Source organism: Eriocheir sinensis, chromosome 27 (genome assembly GCF_024679095.1).
Source record: "Eriocheir sinensis breed Jianghai 21 chromosome 27, ASM2467909v1, whole genome shotgun sequence".
Lineage (NCBI taxonomy): Eukaryota > Metazoa > Arthropoda > Malacostraca > Decapoda > Varunidae > Eriocheir > Eriocheir sinensis.
In genome coordinates, this window is record NC_066535.1 from 18,628,950 (window position 1) to 18,647,555 (window position 18,606).

General features: G+C 44.6%; 1 long non-coding RNA gene across 1 annotated transcript in view; it reads left to right on the forward strand.

The window, feature by feature from the left end:
• The window catches only part of LOC127004249 (uncharacterized), a 79,526-nt gene extending 60,924 nt beyond the window's left edge, over nucleotides 1-18,602 (forward strand). Inside the window, exon 3 of the long non-coding RNA XR_007757714.1 lies at nucleotides 18,339-18,602. This is a non-coding gene — a long non-coding RNA (uncharacterized LOC127004249). The remainder of the gene's footprint in view (nucleotides 1-18,338) is intronic.
• The last annotated feature ends 4 nt before the right edge of the window (nucleotides 18,603-18,606 follow it).

Below are 18,606 nucleotides of genomic sequence, written 5' to 3' on the forward strand. Positions count from 1 at the left end.
TGCAAGAGTTAACCAGTAGCCTACCTACAACTTCATTCCTGTGGTGTCCAAGTCAGTGATACAAGACCTCCACTATGACCTCAACTCTTTCAGGAGGATAGAATCAAGCTTTGGACCTAAATTTCATAATTCTTTAATATCGCATATTTTGTTACGTCTCTTTACTAGTCCTTGGGGTGTCTTCTCTCACTGTAAGAAAGATAAATTAAAGTGTCATGTCGTGAGCCTGAAGCCGCCCTCAGACGCCCACGCCGCGAGGAGCAGACAAATAATTGATTGGCTAATGTGTTGCTGGCTCGACCCGTGACCAATCAGTCGGCGGGTGGGTGGCGGAGCTGGCGGGTCAACTTTTTTCCGCCTGGCCTCCTCTCGCATTACTGTCGCTCGGTATTTATGCGCCTCTTTGTTATTGTTTTACAGGGCTCTGTCTACTTTGGTATTTATTTATTATGTTCTTTGCTCTTATCCTTCGTGTATCTGTTCCTGTGGTCGGAAAACTGTTCTCATAACGACCTAATTTATTCTGAGTGTTACCGTCTCTTTATTCAAGGCTTTCAATAGCATTTCAAGAAGCATTTCAAGAGACATTGCTTGTTTTATACATGAAGAAGTGGCGGGCAGTAAGTCATGGCGTTAGGTTAAGGTTAAGAGAGAAAGACCGGTGACAGGAAGGAAAGGGAAACAAGAAAGGGAAAAGGCAAAATAAGGCATCAAAGAAGCGACGACACAGTTATAATAAGATTTGGTTAAATAGAGAAAGGAAGGAAGAAAATCGAAATAAGAAAGGGCGGAAGAAAGGGAAAGAAGAAGAGAAGTTAGTAAAGAAAGGCCGACACATTTATATCTATGGTCTTCCCTTTCAGTCAAACTCCTATCAATACTGTAACTTGTGTGTGGATATCTCTCAGCTGCTATTGTTTATTTCTTGTTATTTATTCTTACTCAGTGGCCTTTTTTTGTACCTCCTTTTGAACTACTTTTCTATTTATTAACTTATTATTTTTCGTCTCAGTGGGTTTTCTTTGTACCTACACTGTGGTCTTTTTTGTGTCTTATTTTCAGCTGTTTTTTGTTTGTTTTTTACTGTTATTATTTTTCTCCTCATTGTCCCCTTTCTGTACCTCCGTTTATTGCACAGCTTTTATCCTGGCGCGCTGTGGTTCCTCTTTGCCGCTAAACTATCAATAATGTGACTCGTGTATTGTATATCCCTCAACTGTGTCTTTTTTATAGTTTTTTTCTCCTCATTTGCCTTTTTCTGTACCTCCTTTTATTGCCCACCGTTTATCCTGGCGCACTATGGTTCGTCTTTGCCGCTAAACTCCTGTTGCTGTCGCTTAAGGTTCTGCATCGGTGGTTTTATGAGAGGCAAGAGTTTTTTTTTCCCTTTCCATTTTTTTTTTCGTCTTCTTTCTAATCTTTGTTTTCTCTCTCCTCCATTAAATTTTACACTCGTGCCGCGCGCTCAACGGGGTGCGTGCGAGGGTGCGTGGCCTTATACGGGTTAGGTATGTGTGTCTGTTTGTGTGTTTAAGTATGTGTGTGGTTTTATTATTATTGTTTTCGCAGTACTGTCCTTCGGCGTGTTTTAGTATAAGAGGTGTGGAGTCGAATACCATAAAATTGACGCCTGATACCGACTTCGACTCCAGGAAATTTGCGACTTCGACTTCAGGAAATTTTAAGGCTGCGACTCCGACTCCGACTCCGACTTCGACTCCAGGAAATTTTAAGCTAGCGACACCGATTCCGACTCCGACTCCACCCACCTCCCATCTTCCCGGCTTCTGCAGTACAGTGGCAGGCAAATCAAATCCCGCCACACCCCGCCACACAACACCCAGCCACAAAACATCACTCGTATCGGAAAGGAGTCGGAAGTCGGGAGATTTTTTACCGACTCCGACTCCGACTCCGCATCCCTGAATTCATTATTCTCGTCTGTTTTATTGTGTGGTTGTCAGTCTTCGTTTTACGGCCGAGTGTGTGTTAGTCAGTCAGTCCGAGGGGGAGAGATTGTTGTTGTTGTTGTTGTTGTTGTTGTTGTTGTTTCCTCCGTTCATTCCTTTCCTTTACGATGTGTGTTACTGTCACTTTTTATGTATTTATTTATTATTATCACTCAGCTTTTTTTTTCCACCTGTTTTGCTGTACTACATTACTATCCTGGTGTGTGTGTGTGTGTGTGTGTGTGTGTGTGTGTGTGTGTGTGTGTGTGTGTGTGTGTACTTTTCTCAATAAGGAAAGGTTTTGTTTATCGCCGCTTATTTGTCGGTTTTGAAAGGTACTATAATGGCCTTGTAAGGGGAGGAGGAGGAGGAGGAGGAGAAGGAGGAGCAGGAGGAGCAGGGGGAGGAGTAAGAAGAGGAGGAGAAATATATTGATTTAAGAATAATGGTGGTTGTGGTAGTGATAAGGATGACAGAACCTTGCCAAAAAAATAAACAATAGAAGTAAGATCAACAGAAAGTTAATGAGGTTATATTTAAAAGAAAGACACTGTAGAGAAAAACGATAGATGGAAGACGGTATAATGGTCACTCTGGGTTAGACAAGGCCGGCAGAAGAGAGGCTGTTCGTTGCTCCTAAGTGAGTGTCTTGAGGCTGAAATCTGAGAGGGACGCAAGACGACCAAGGTAATCAATCTCTGAGGCTAAAACACGGAGCAAATTTGAGGGAGGTGAAGTTAATACTGATCCTTAAGACCATTACGTTATAACAGAGGAATGAGATCAGCGGGGAGAGAGAAAGTGATTACACCGGGTCATATTTTCCGAGGTATATAATTTGCGGCGATGGTGAAGATTAATATATTGTGATTTTTTTTTTTGCTTCGAGCGTCAAGACTGGAAGCAAAGAGGTGATGGATGTCCTCGCTCTCATAAGGTCGTAAACGTTCTTGTAATCGCTGTTTACCGAGACACTCACTCCTTCATTAAACAGGTATCACATAATGTTGCATTGGCGCTGTACTGTACTTACATCAGTGGCAACCCTGAAATTATAAGCCGGGGCAATCAGTGAACAATGTGGAGGAATTAAATTAAGAAGGGCCATTTTCTTAAACATCTCGGCGCCCAAGCACACATATCTGACAAGGCTTACCGCTTATTTCTATTTTATTAACCATTTTTATATCCTATTCTTATTACTCTTCCTCATTTTCTCCTCTTCTCGCCTCGTCATACCTTCAATTAATATTTATCTGATGGTCCATGGTCTTTCTCCTCCTCCATTCCATGACCTTGTGTGGCTGACAACCGCTCTCTCTCCTTTTCTTGCCTTTCTTGTCCGTCCAGTACCCCTTTCTCTCTCTCTCTCTCTCTCTCTCTCTCTCTCTCTCTCTCTTAGGATATCTTGCATAATTCACTTCCTCCCCAGCATCTCAGACTCCCTCTATCATTAGACTCCCTTTAGCATCCCAGGCTCCTTCAAGCATCACACACTCCCTTTCTCTCGCCAACCTGTCTTTCCAAAACTCCCTAATTTCCTCCATCTCTCCTTCCCTGTCTCCATCTCTATCTGCTTGCCTCCCACCCTCGCACTACTCGTCTGCCCTCCATCCTTTCCTCCATCTCGCTTGCCTTCCCTCCCTGCCAACCCCCTACCGTCTCAGTACACGTCTACACTCATCCCCTTCCTTCCTCCATCCCTCCATGCTTTTTCCTACCTCCCTCCCTCACCTTCCTCTACCTCCCAAGTCCACTCACCCACCTAACCACCCCGCCTCCCTCCTTCTCTCCTCTTCCCATACTTCCCCCACCCACCTAACCACCCAGCCTCCCTCCCTTCCTCCCTCCCCCCTCTACCAATACCTCCCAAACCCACCCGCCCACCCTCCCTCCCTCCCGTGCTCTCGTCGTTAATGTCATTGTGTCGTCATTGTGGCGTCTGACCGCTCGACTCTTCATTAGCGCGGGATTGTATCGGGAGCGAGGCGCTGTACCCTATAAGGCCGCCTCCCGCCCGGCAGCGGCGAGGGTTTGCCCAAAGAGGGAGCGCCGATGTAATCTCTCACGAGGCGGCCGGCGCGGCGTTGTTCGGGGGCACTCCATGTGTTGTTGTGGCTTTCCTTCGTTTTCGTTCGTGTGCGGCGGCGGCTGTGGTAGTGGTGGTGGTGGTGGGGGTGAGGGAGAGGTAGGCTAGTAAGAGAGGCGAGAAGGTAAGGAGGGGGAGGTAAAGAGGAGAAGGAGGAGTAGAACGAAAGGATAGTAGGCAAGTGAAGATTATAGGAGGAAGTGAGGAGAAGCAAAGGGAATCAAGAGAAAGTTAAGGAGAAGGAGAAGCAAGAACTCGGAGAGGATGGAGAAGGCAGTGAGGAGAAAAGGTAAGATAGGAAGAAGGGAAGATTTGATGATAAGTGGAAGAGAAGGAGAGTGAAGAGAAAGCTAAGGAAGAAGAGGAAGACGAGGAAGAATTGATAAGGGGAGTGGAGGAGGAGAAGGAGAAAGAGGAGGTGATAAGGGAAATGTATGGCGTAGCAGGAGAAAGAGAGAGAGAGAAAAAAAAAAGAGTTGGAATCGGAGGTAACAAGCAAGAAATGGAAGGGAAGGAAGAAAGGGAAGATAATGGGGGAGGGAGGGAGGTAAGCTGGAGGAGGACTGGTGGTAGGAGGAGGAGTAGAAGGAGGAGGAGGAGGTGGAGGAGGAAAATTGTTTGGCTGGTAGACTGATATGCTTGTTTGAATGTGTGTGTGTGTGTGTGTGTGTGTGTGTGTGTGTGTGTGTGTGTGTGTGTGTGTGTGTGTGTGTGTGTGTGATTTTTTTCTTTTAAGTTTCTGGTCATTCTTGTTGGTGGCGATCAAGGAGCAGGTTTAGGAGGAGGAGGAAAATTAGAAAGATAATGAAGGAAAATAAAAGCAAATATATATAAAGAACAAAACGAAAAACATTGAACATAGTAAAGGAGAAGAAAGCAAATAAATAAATAAGAGAAATAATCAGGCAAAGTAAGACGAGCAAGAAGAAAGAGAAAGAGGAAAATTAAAACGATAATGAAGGGAAATAAAAGAAATATGAAAACCTAAATCGGAAACCTTAAATAAACATAGTAAAGAAGAAGAAGAAGAAGAAGAAGAAGACGAAGAAATAAAAAAGGAAATTGAGGCGAAGTAGGAGGCGGCGAAGACAAAGGCGAGAAAGAAGATAGAGGAGGAGGAGGAGGAGGAGGAGGAGGAGGAGGAGGAAGAGGAGGAGTGAATCTACAAAAACAGCGCCACGTGATGTACTAACTCGCTGTAACCAAAAAGAACAGGCGGAAAATCGCACCAATTTGGGCAAAACTTACAACCCGCAAAGGCGCAAACCAGCCACCCATCTCTCTCTCTCTCTCTCTCTCTCTCTCTCTCTCTCTCTCTCTCTCTCTCTCTCTTGCTGGTGCCATTCTTGTTCTTCTCGTTCTTGTTGTTCTTGTTCTAGTTCTTCCGCTTCTTTTTTTACTTGCTGTTTTTCTTCCTCCTCCTCCTCCTCTTCTTTTTCTTCTTCTTTTACGTCTTCTTTTTCTCCTTTTTTTCCCTTTTTCTCCTTGTTCTTCTTGTTCTGCTTTTTATCTTCTTTTTCTTCCTTTTTTTCTTTTTCTTATTTTTTTTTCTTTTTTTTCTGCTATATATTGTGCTTGCTCGTGCTCTCCTCCAACGTTGCCAGATTGTCGTACTCAGTTTCTCATATTTCCCGATTTCCATCCCCAAGAACTGTTTCCCGGGCCACAATAACGAGATTTATTTGTAGTTATTGTTGAAATGGTTTATTATTGGCTTATTATTCCTGTTTCCTGGTGATGTTTATGGGGGAGAAGCTGGTAAATGTGATGCTTCGAGTACGATAATCTGGCAACCGTGCTCTCCTCCTCCTCCTTGCTCTTCCTCCTCTCCCTCTTCATCATTTTCGTCCGCGTTTCTGTGCAGTCCTCGCCATTATTATAACCCTCAACTTTCCGGCCGTTACCATTAGTTCCAAGTCGCCAGTCGTTACTACTATCTCTTCCTCGTCAGGCGGCGTAAGTGAGCCCGACGGGTTTACGGTGCCAAGCCTGTTATTACGAGCCGCGTTAACTTCACCGAGTAAACATTTGACCAGACTTACAGCTGTTGATGGAGGAGGAGGAGGAGGAGCAGGAGGAGGGGGGATTGGAGGAGGATGGCAGAATAGGAGGAGGAGTATAGGGAGAGGTTAGGGATGGCGGGAGAGGGGTAAGTAGAGGAAGAAGGGAAGGAGGTGGAGGAGAATGAGGGCTAGGAAGATAAAATTATATTGCATCGTATAAACTAGTTGATTTGGGTACGATGAAATATGGCATTGTCTTTAACTCTGTTCCTTGTAAATTTCATAACCACTATTCTTACAATTATTATTAGTAGTAGTATTAGTATTAATATTAGTATTACCATCTTTTATCATTGGTTGTAGTAGTAGTAGAAGTAATAGTAGTAGTAGTAGTAGTAGTAGTAGTAGCAGTAGTAGTGGTAGTAGTAGAAGCAGTAAAAGTAGTAGTAGTAGTAGAAGGTATAGTCTAGACAATTACTACAGCAAACACGGCAAAGTGAACCCCTGTGAAGCAGCCATTAGCAAAGCAGACACAACCGAGGGGACAATGTACTCTAGCCCCTCCCTCACCCTCCCTCCCGATCTCTTAACAGTTAAGATGAGTGATGAGTTAATAACTCATCACTAACGAAGACGGTCACATAAAACAAGGCCTGGGTGACACACACACACACACACACACACACACACACACACACACACACACACACACACAAGCCGAAACATGCAGACATGAAGATACACGCGAGCATGTGAACCCGACAAACCTGTAAAAAACGACCTCGTTACCACCTGCCTTATGCGGAGCGGGTGCCTGCCACGAGCCGGCGGCCGACGCCCTGCTCGTCCTCGCAGACACGCCCTCAAAAAACACCGAGAACAGCACGCCCAAGTTATGGCAGTGTTTACCGCGGCAAACACACGCGACTCGGAGAAAGAGCGAGATATGGAAGTATATACGCATGGAGGTGTTCTGTGAGTCGAGTAACCCTGGGGGAGGACTGGAGCAGGGGGATAAAGAGAGCCAAGATATGGAAGCTCGCATGGAAGTGTTCTGTGAGCCATGTAACCCTGGGGGGGCGGACACTGGAGCAGGGGGGGAAGAGGTGCTGGAACTTGGGGGTGGCGGTGAAGTAGAAGAGCTGGTATGGGCGTTGTTATCGTCATGCACCTTAGTAATGAAAGGTTAATGTGAAGGAGAGGCAGAATATGTTACTGGGCTGCGACACTAAGGATAAGGCGTTAATCTCTTCTCTGTGGCCTTGGGAAATAGTCGCAATGGATGGGCCTTGTTATCATCATGCACCATAGTAATGAAAGGTTAAGGTCAAGGAGAGACAAGATATGTTACTGGCCTGCGACACTAAGCAGAAGGCGTTAATCTCTTCTCTGTGGCCTTGGAAAATAGACGTAATGGGAGCCCGACATGCTTAAGAATAATGGACCATGGTGTGTGTGTCAGTCTGAACGTGATGCATTGAGAGCTGGCAGGAGGAAGGCTGCCGTGTTGGAGCTTGTAGGGCGGCACGAGCAGTCAGCAGTGTGTTTGTGTGTGTGTGTGTGTGTGTGTGTGTGTGTGTGTGTGTGTGTGTGATTTTTAATATGCTAATGCCCCCCTTCCTGGTGTCCTGAATCAACACTGGAAAGCCTAATCTAATTCTCCAGAACACACACACACACACACACACACACACACACACACACACACACACACACCTGTTATCAAGATCGCTCATCACATTCATCTTTGGGAGTCTTCCATTTCTCTTCGGAGCCTCACTCAACCTGTTCCATCAACGTCCCTCACTCCTCCTCCTCCTCCTCCTCCTCCTCCTCCTCCTCCTTTCTATTATCCTTCTTGTTTGTTCATTTTATTATTTTCCTTTATCTTTCCCTTCCCTCATCTTGTTAATTTTATCTTGTATTTTTCTTTCCTTTTTTTATATTATCTTGTACTCTTCTTTCCTTTTTTCCTTCCTCTTCCAACTCTTTCTGATCCTTTTCCTTCACTTCTTTCTCCTCTTCCTTCTCTATTTCGTCCTTTGCCATCTTTTTTTTTTCCTTCCTCACCTTTCTCCTCCTCCTCCTCCTCCTCTTCCTCCTGTTTCTCGTCCTACTACACTTTTATTTTTCTCTTCCTCCTTCTCTTTCTCCACCTTTACCTACTTCACGTTCTTCTCCGCCTCTTTCTTTCTCTTCCCTTTTCTCCCCTTCCTCCTCCACTTGTTTCTCGTTTTACTCCACCTCCCTCCTCGTCCACCTCTCTTCCTCCTCTTCCACCTCTCTCCTCCTCCTCTTCCACCTCTCTCCTCCTCCTCTTCCACCTCTCTGCTCCTCCTCCTCCCCTCGTCACGTCGGCCCGCCTGCCTGTATTTGCTCCATAAACACTAAGGAGAAAAATGGATCATCTTGTGTGTTTTCTTCGGCCTTGCAAACCCTATTTTTCCATGATGGTTGTCTCGTTTTCTCTCGCGTCCGTCACTCTGGAGGCGGGCACGAGGGTGGTTAAACTAATACGTCATAGAGCGGGCAGGAGAGGGAGGAGGAAGAGGAGGAGGAGGAGGAGGAGCCGGCTTAGCTAATACTTGTTGAAGGCTGAAGCTGAGAAAAGAGGCTGCGACGACAATACTAACTTAGGGTCATGTTCTTAAATCTTTCGACGGCCATGGACACACATCTGACAAGGCTTTCGTAGGCGTTTTGGACATTTGCAGGGGTAGTTTTATGACCCTTCTAGTGGTAGTTTGATCATGGTTTTGCACTATGAACCTAAGAAAAGCACTCATTAGAACCCGATCGATCTCCTTTTCGGCCTCTGACAATAGTTGATGTGCTAGGGGGAAGGGTCTGAAGCACACATATTTTGACAAGGCTTTCCTAGAAGTTTTGGACATTTGCAGGGGTAGTTTTATAACCCTTCTAGTGGTAGTTTGATCATGCTTTTGTACTATGAACCTAAGAAAAGCACTCAGTTGAACCCGATTGACCTCCTTTTCGGCCTTTGGTAATAGTTGTAAGAGGCGGAAGAGTTTGAAGCACACACATTTTGACAAGGCTTTCTTAGGAGTTTTGGGCATTTTCAGGGGTAGTTTTATGACCCTCCTGGTAGTTTGATCATTCTTTTGTACCATGAGCGTAGCAGAACACTCACTAGAACCCGATTGATCCCCTTTTTGGCCTTTGGAAATGGTCGTTAGGTTTTCCTGCGTGAAGACAGAGGACGTTACAGGAATCCTTTCGCTCTTGTGAGACAGAAGCCATCCCTCACTCCTTTGCTTCCAGTCTTGACGCGCGCAAGAAAAAAAAAATCAATCTCCCGCATCACACTAAATCACATCCCACGGAAAATATGACTCCACGTAATCACTTTCTCCCCTCTCTTGCTCCTTCTCCGTTATATCCTTAATAGCCTTTAGGGTGAGTATTAACTTGACCTCCCTCTATTTTAGCCTCAGATACTAACTACCTGGGTTGTCTTCCATCCCTCTCAGGTTTCAGCCTCAAGACATTCAATTAAGAGCAAATATGTTTTGTGTTTTTTTCCGCCCCCAACACATGACTAGTTTTACCTCCCATACAGGTTTCTCTATTCTTTTTTTTTTTTCAGCCTAACACATGAGAAGTATTACCTTCCTTCATGTTTCTCTATATTTTTTTCCACCCCCAACACATGATTAGTTTTACCGACATTCATGTTTCTATATTTTTTTTCCACTCCCAACACATAGTTTTACCTCCCTTCATGTTTCTCTGTTATTTTTTTTTCTGCCCAACACATGACTTTACAATATAGCGACCAGTTACGGTAGTCCACCTCCTTTACGAACTAGTAGGTGAGTTTATTATAATCGGTGGCCTTTTTTTTCTCAGTGTCAAACATCAAGAAGCATTACTTTAGTCCCAATTTCGCCCACCTCAAAAAAATACCTTAGGTCGATATTTTCAAACGCTTCCGCCCCTTGCATCAACTATTTACAGAGTCCAAAAAGGAGATCAGTCTGGTTCTAATGAGTGTTCTTTTAGGTAAATGGTACGGAAGGAGAGTCAAACTACCACCAGGGTCATAAAACTACCCACGGAAATGCATGAAACTCCCAACGAAAGCCTTGTCAAATATGCGAACTTGGGCGACGAAATGTTAAATTAAAGAAAATGGTCCGTAGTTCAGCCGCCTGTGACTGTGGAGGGGCGTGGAGCGGCGAAAGTATACAAGGGTGGGACGGGTGGGTATGGGCTCGTGCGGGCGGCAGGCGGGTGGTGACGGGGACGAGGAGAAGTTGCAGAGGTGTTGGGAGGCACGGAGGGAAGGAGGAAGGGAGAGGCAGAGAGAGGGAGAGGGCGGGTTCTAAGTAAGTGGAATGGCCGGAGTGGTAATAACAATGACTTAATTCCACGATATATTCAATGGTGTGTGTGTGTGTGTGTGTGTGTGTGTGTGTGTGTGTGTGTGTGTGTGTGTGTGTGACCAAACATGCTGGAAAATGTGCTAGATATCTGTAAACTATTTCCGAGTCTCCCAAAACCGTCTAAACTCCTCCGTGTCTTTCTGGAGTCTTAATTTCACGCTGAGAACATAGAACCAACTGCCTACATTCTTTTCTTGGAGCTCTCATGTAACAGCCGATTTCTCAGTTCCACAGTACATCACAGGTTCACACATCAACTATTTATAAAGGCCGAAAAGAAGATCAATCGGGCTCCAATGAGTGTTTTTTAAGTTTTGTGGTACAGAAGAATGATCAGACTACCACCAGGGCCATAATACTGTACCCCTGTAAATGACCAATACATATACGAAAGCCTTGTCAATTATGAATGGTTGGTCATCGATATGTTTAAGAATATTACCCTATGTCGTTAAGCACAGAGACGAGCTGAGAAATGAGTCTTTTTAATGTTCGCGGTACAGAAGAAGGGTCAGACTACCACCAGGGCCGTAATACTACCCCTGGAAGTGACCATTACATATACGAAAGCCTTGTCAAATATGAATGCTTTGGCGCCGAAATGTCTAAGAATATGGCTGTATGTCGCTAACACAGAGAAAAGGGGAGAAACGGTGCTCAGTGCTGCCAAACAATGCTCGACACGCCCCTGTTTAATATATACATCACAGGTTTATGTCGCTGAGCACAGAGAGAGACGAAAGAACGGTGCACGGTGCTGCTAAACGATTCCCGACACGATCCTTTTTATTCCCTCTCCAACGACTTAATTCTGCCGTTCATCTTACGTTCATGTCTCACCACCGACCGGAGCCAATTGAGGAATGGCGCTCCGGCCTTCCCCAACGACTGCAGACACGCGATCACAATGGCTTCATACCACAAGATTATCCTATAAATTCAAGAAAAAATGCAGTGCCCAGGATTATTTTTTTTTAGCATCGTCTTTGACTTTGTGGGAGCAACGCTAGTCTGGCTTTTTTTGTGTATATATTTTTATCTCTCTTGGTCTGTCTCCATTGCCTCAAAACAAATAATCTGAGGAGAGTATAATGGTTAACAATTTCTTTTGGATAGAGACTTGACTGTAAAATAATATACGTATACACCACTCTAAGGGAAGAAAGCCAGTCCCTAATCTTATTCTTTTATGCTGAGGGCCCTCTCAGTGTAAGGAAGTTATCTCATGGGGTTTCTTTATTAATACACAGTTCGAATATACTTAAGATAAATCCTTACTTTTATATTATTATTTTCTCTGCCTTACTGTGAAGCATTAACTCAGGGAGGTTTAATAATACTATAATGGTGTGCCTGTTCGCCAATACAATGACTTAATTATTAAATATATATATCCAATTGAAACAAGGGAGCCACAATCCATTTATCATTTGTCTAGAGGGACATAAAAAAAATATTAAAAAAACGAAAGAATAAACCAACATCCGATATTCTCAAGAGATTATAATAGTTTCAGCCTTTTGCAGTATATTCCGTTACCAAATAAAAAATATTCGCTAATTCAAAAGAAGAAAGGAAGTCCAAACACTATTACTATTGTTTCTTTATCATCTTCTCCTTACCAGTGAACCTCTTATGAAATGACCAAACAAACTCAGCCTGTTCTAAAAACATACAGATTGACTTGACTTCATTCAACATTTAATTCATCAGTTCAAATTAAAGTCACAAAAAGCCAGTTCTTAATCGGTTCCACAAACTCAGCCTTGCCTCAAAGTATCTGGACTTCATTCCACGATAGAAAAGAAAGAAAGAAAGAAGAAAGGGAGAAAGGCAGTGCTCAGAAATATAATAAAAAAATATCCAGTCTTAAACGATTATAGTACAGACTCAACCAACCTTTCTTTTTAAACAATGACTTAATCCAATAATATTCTCCCCGCCGGTCCAGTCCCTGCATAATAATATCTCAAGAGGAGCAAGAAGACTCACATTACTATTCTTTATATTGCGATCAAAACCTCCTCCACCAACAGCGACGATTTACCGGGAAGAAGAAGAAGAAAAAAATGCGAGGGAAGGAAAGGGAAGAAAAATTTTGCCCGGCACTAAAGAAAAGAAACAAATAGGACTCATCAATATCCATTACCTCAATTTATCGCCGCGTTGTTATTTCTCTATCGTGAAGACTTGAGGAGAAAAAAGGAAGAGGAGGGTGGAGGGGCGGAGAGGCAAAATAAAGGGGCGGAGAGAGAGAGAGAGAGAGAGAGAGAGAGAGAGAGAGAGAGAGAGAGAGAGAGAGACGGAAGGGGAGAAAAAGACTTAAGGAGGAGGTAAAGACTAGAGAGAGAGAAGACTAGATTCAGAGGAGCAGAGAGAGAGAGAGAGAGAGAGAGAGAGAGAGAGAGAGAGAGAGAGAGAGAGAGAGAGAGAGAGAGAGAGAGACTTTCAACCTATCAACCTATCTCTCTATCTATTTGTCAGTGAATCTCTCATTACATCGTTCTATCTATCTATTTGTGTGTCTGTGCCTGTGTGAGGTAGTGAACATGAGAAACTTTCAATTTAATTTTCAATCTATCCATCTATCTATCTATCTATCTATCTATCAATCTATCTATCTATCTGTATATGTCAGTCTTGTCTCTCATATCATCCATATATAATAATCTGTTTGTGTGTGTCAGTCTGTCTGTGTGTCTCTGTGTGTCTGTCTGTCTGAGGGGGTGTTGAGAACCGCCTGTGAACGGGGCGTGACGGCGTGAGTTATGAGGCTGATCTTCAAAGCCCTTTTTAAGACCCACAATTGCCGGCGTGTTTTGGTTGAGGGTTGAGGAGTGTGTATGCCTTTTTTTTTCATCCTACCCGCCCTCTGCCATTACTCTCTCTCTCTCTCTCTCTCTCTCTCTCTCTGTTGCTGGTGGTAAAAACTTCGAAAGCACATTTTTAAGCCTCGTTTCATTTGCATCGTGACGTCTTTTTTTACCAACTTTCAACGTTTTTGGTTCAGATTATTAAAGTATTTCTGTGCGTCCTTCATTCACGCCTGGGTCATACTATTTTAATGCTTCATCGGTGTATTATTCCATTTTTATTTTTGTTTTGTGTAAAGATGGAATGCGTGTGTGTGTGTTTGTGTGTGTGTGTGTGTCGGGAGGTGTTTCCAGAGAGAGAGAGAGAGAGAGAGAGAGAGAGAGAGAGAGAGCGCAAGCACATCAATAGACAATGTAATAGAACAAACAATGCACAATGTGTTAACGCATAAGGAAGGGAGGCAAGAGAGAAGACAGCCGGAGAAAGATTTGTGGGAGACGGGAGGTGACAGGGAGAGAGGGAGGGAGGGAGGAGGAGAAACAGGAGATGAGGAGGAAGAAGAGGGATGAAGAGGGAATGAGAGAACCGGGTAGTAGGGAGAGATAAAGGAAAGTAAGGAGGAGGAGGAGGAGGAAGTCAGACAGGAGTGACGGAGGGAGGGAGGGAGAAGGAGAAATAGAAGGTGAGTTAGAGGAGGAATGAAGAGGGAATGAGAGAGGAGTGTAGGAGGGAAGGATTAGGTAAAGTAAGGAGAAGGAAGAAAGATGTTAAGTACTGAAGGAGGCAAGATGTAGACGAGGTAAAATGAGAGCTGAACGGGACAAATAAAAACGGGAGGGAATCAGAAATGAGTCGATGGTGGAAACATAAAAAAGCCCGTCAGGCGCTGCTCCAGGAAAAAAAAAGTACAAAACAGGTGGCTCTTTCTCCTACTTCATCGCCCTCGTCAGCGACCCCCCACGCTCCGCCGTTGTGTAGGGGCGACTAAGCTCTCTGGGGACTGGCATGGCGCGTCGCTGCGGCCGGATTACCGATTCACTGGGCTGTGCCGAGTCCAAGAAAGTGACGGGGACACGAGGCGCAGGTGACCTTCATGTGTTTCTCCCGCAGTCGGCCAGTGGTGCCGCTCTCCATGGGGCAGTCTTCTTGTCGGTCTGCAAATGGTATATATTATCATCATAGACAAATCGATGACAATTATGTTTTTTATGTATGACCTCTGATAAGATATAACTAGATTTATGTGATGGCTAAATTATTGTTTTATGGATTTTTTTCTTCCTCCACCAGCTTCTCATCGCTCCTCTCCTTCCTTCACCTCCTTTTTCCTCCTTTCCTCTCTCTCCATCACCTCACCCCTCCTCTCCCTCCATCACCTCACCCTTCCGCTCCCTCTTTCTCCTCCCTTCCTCTCCCTTCTTCCTAACCTCTCTCACCGTGACTTTTCTATGACTTCTCTCTCCATTTTGACCTCTTACACAAGGGATAACCGATTATGCGGGCGGCAAAAGGGGGAGGGATGGAGGGAAGGGGGTTGGACTGGGTGAAGGAGAGAGGGAGTGGGTGAGGCATGAGAGGGGAGTGGGGAGTGATGGGAGAGGGGAAGGAGGCGGAGGTGGTTCATTGAAGAGTTTGAGAGTATGGTGATGAGAGAGAGAGAATAGCGAAATCTGGGAGTGAAAAAAGAGGAGTAAGTAAAGTCAACGAAATGAATATAACTACACACACACACACACACACACACACACACACACACACACACACACACACACACACACACAATGGAGGATCAAGGAAGCAGTGGAGGAGGACACAGGTGCAAATTAATGCCATTGTTACAGGTGTCAGAGGGGAGGAGGAGGAGGAGGAGGAGGAGGAGGAGGAAGTGTTGGACAAGCTTATGGAAGGAAAAAAGAAGGAAGGAAGAGAATGAAAAGAAAGGAAGGAAGAAGGAGGAGGAGGAGGAGGAGGAAGAAGAGGAGAAGGAAGTGTTAGAGAAGCTGATGGAAGGAAGAAAGACGGAAATGGGAAGAGAAAGAAAAGAAGGAAGGAATAGTCGGAGGAGGAGGAAGTATTGGAGAAGCTGTTGGAGGGAAGAAAGTGAAGGAAGAGAAAGAAGAGAAAGAAAGGCAGAGAGAGAATGAACATGTGAAGAAGGACAGCGATGAAGGAGCAGCGAGCAGCGGACTTTTTTTTTCATAAGTTTCCTTTTTTTTTGCCCTTGAGCTGTTTCCTCTGCTGTAAAAAAAATACTAGAACAATAAAATCAATAAGGAAAGGAAAACAAAAAAGATAATTAACCTGGTACGTATATTATTATTTTTTTTTGTATCCCTTCAAAAGATGCCCCCCAATATGGAGCCCTTCACATCTGTACCCACCCATATCATGACGGTCACCTCTCTCTCTCTCTCTCTCTCTCTCTCTCTCTCTCTCTCTCTCTCCACACACACACACACACACACACACACACCTAATTCAGCACACCACATGCTTCTACTAATATAAATTCACGAACCCTCTTATTCTCCATTTTTAAAGAGCATATGATTAAGATAACTGGGATGTGTGTGTGTGTGTGTGTGTGTGTGTGTGTGTGTGTGTGTGTGTTGAATTTTCGTTATGCCCTATATGTAAGATTATATCTGCTGATAACTGCGTCTCGTGTAACGTATTACCGCTAAATAAAGATTCTTATGTTTGATGGAAGAAACTCCACTCGTTGAATTATCAGTAAACATGAATGGAAGCAGCGTCGTTAAGTATTGTGAAGAACGGAGGTGGTCAGAGAGAGAGAGAGAGAGAGAGAGAGGGGGGTGGGGGGGAGAAAGACAGGACTCGGGGCTTCCTTTTACGGTATGAAAATGGTACTCTTATAGGAGACACTGCTGTAAAGGCTTGCTCTGTATATATCCCACCATTGTGACGATTCAAGTCCATGTATATTTCTGGTTCTTTCCTTTGATGGTCCTTAAGTCCGTACTCTTAAATGTATCAAGATCTCAGTTCACCTGTTTGAAAAGCCTGTCGTAGAAGTTGTTGGGGGTTCTCATGTACTGTTTTGTGCTCCTAGTGATAGTTTTATATGACTTCTGTACCCTGAAGTCGAAAATCACCCATGAATACCCGGTTAATCTTCCCCGTAGGCCGTATTCTTAAGGGTATTGGGACTTCAGTTCGCCTGTTTGAAAAGTCTCGTAGAAGTTGTTAGTGATTCCATGGACCGTTTTTGATCCTAGTGATAGTTTTACATGACTTCTGTACCCTGAGCTAGAAAATCACCCATGAAAACCCTGTTAATCATCTCTGTTGCCTTGAAAAAAAGTCGTAAGGGGAGTCTGGTAAGTTTTAGAATGTGGAGCTTGGTTCTTTTTCTTGGTGCAGCCTAAAAGGATGTTCGCCTGTTTGAAAAGTCTCTTGTAGAAGTTGTCGGGGTTTTCATGGACTTATATGATCTTAGTGATAGTCTTGCACGACTTTCTGCACCCTGAACTAGAAAATCACCCATGGAAACTCGTTTAATCTTCCCTGTGGCCTTGGAAAATAGTCGTAAGTGGAGCCTGATACGTTTAAGAATGTGGATCCTGGCTCTTTCTTTTTGGTGAAGCTTAAATGGAAGTGAGTGTGCCCCGTCTCCCAATAGGTCCATGGTCCCATCAATGTTCCCGTCCCAGATGTCCCCCCGCCAGAGTAATGTCCCTGTCGCAGTCAGGTCCGTGTCTTCCTAGGAGGCTAAGGTGCCCAGAGCCGCTTGTACACCCATTCCTCTCTTCAGGACACAAAGCCCGGCCTGTCGCGGCGCCCCACACGAGGCCTCAGCGACACGTCTCCATTGTATACGCCAGCGAAGGGGTACACGTAGTCCCCCTCACCCCGCCGCCACCCTTCCCCCTCCCTTCCTCTTGCCATTTTTCTTCCTATTCCTTTCCTTCCTTTGGGTTTATGAGAAAAAGAATCCATACTCTCTTTCTCCTTGTTCCTCATCCGCCCTTTCTTCATTCATTTCTTCCTGTCTTCCTCTCTTCCCTCCTTCCCCTGCTTCCATTCTTTGTTCAAACTTACCCTCATTCCCTCCCTCCTCATTCCCTCTCCCTCCCTTTTACCCATACTTACCCTTCTCGCTCAATCACTTACCTTTCCTTACTCCCACGTCACCTCCATTCCATTCCCACCACCCGTCTTCTCTCCCTCCCTCCTTCTCTCCCCTACCCTCGCCTCGCCCTGATTCCTCCCCCCCTCACCCCCCGTCACCCCCCCTCCATCGTATGCTTTAATTAAACAATCTTTCATCTCCTTGCCTGGTCGCCGCACACTTTACTCCCGCTGATTATCATAGTGGCCAAATTAAGTCCTTTGTTGCGTGTGTTCTTACATCTTCTCAGACCCTCCTCCCCACCTCTCTCTCTCTCTCCCTCTTATGCTTTTTCGTCCTCGCCTGTCCTACCTTCTATCTTATCCCTCCTCCTGCGTCTGTTACATCTGTCCCTTATTCCCTTCCTTCTTATCTCTTTCCCTAAACACTTATATCGTTTTTCTGTCTTTCTCTATTCCTTTCTTTCCAATACCTTTCTATCGAACTATTTATCTCCCTGGCGGTCCATCTATCTATGTATCTATCTATCTATATGTAACTATGTAACCTTCTACTTAATTATTTGTATCTATTTATCTGCCGCTAATATTCCTGCATGAAGGAAAAACAGCCGAGTATGAGGAATTGAAGGGAAAGAGGTGCAGGAAAATGTTTATGCGCCATTCTATTTATCTCTCACTTTCGTACATTTGGTTTCATAGTATTGTTTCAAATTCATGCAAGTGTGATGCAAGAATTTTCCTAGAAAGACGATGGCGGTCTCAGCTTTGGTCCTCCTTTCCTCCACCTCCACATCTTTTGCTTATTATTCCTTATTATTCCTCCCTTGCTGGTGTGTCGGCTGTCTACAAGTAACACGGGGTCTGTGATTCTCCATTATGCATTTGGTTCAGTTTTTTTCTTGTACTCATAACCTCAGCCCACCATCGTGCTTGCTGGCAGAGTTAGGTTTATTAGTTTAACCAATTATTTCTGTCTTTTCAGCTGCTGTGGGAGTGCTGAGTCAAAGTCAACTCCGTAGTCGACAACGATGAAGGGGATTCCCTACCCAAGAACGAGGCAGGGGACGAAGGGATTTCGCTGCATTACTCAGATAAGTAGTGCCTCATTTCGGTATTCAAGGTGTTACCCAAGGATGTTTAATAGGTGGAGGCGGTCTGCTGTCTCTAGCCCCCTTCTCCCATTGACTCAAAACAAATATCAGCTGATCCTGGGAAATGCATTACTTCCATTAATCCATGAAAATACCTGC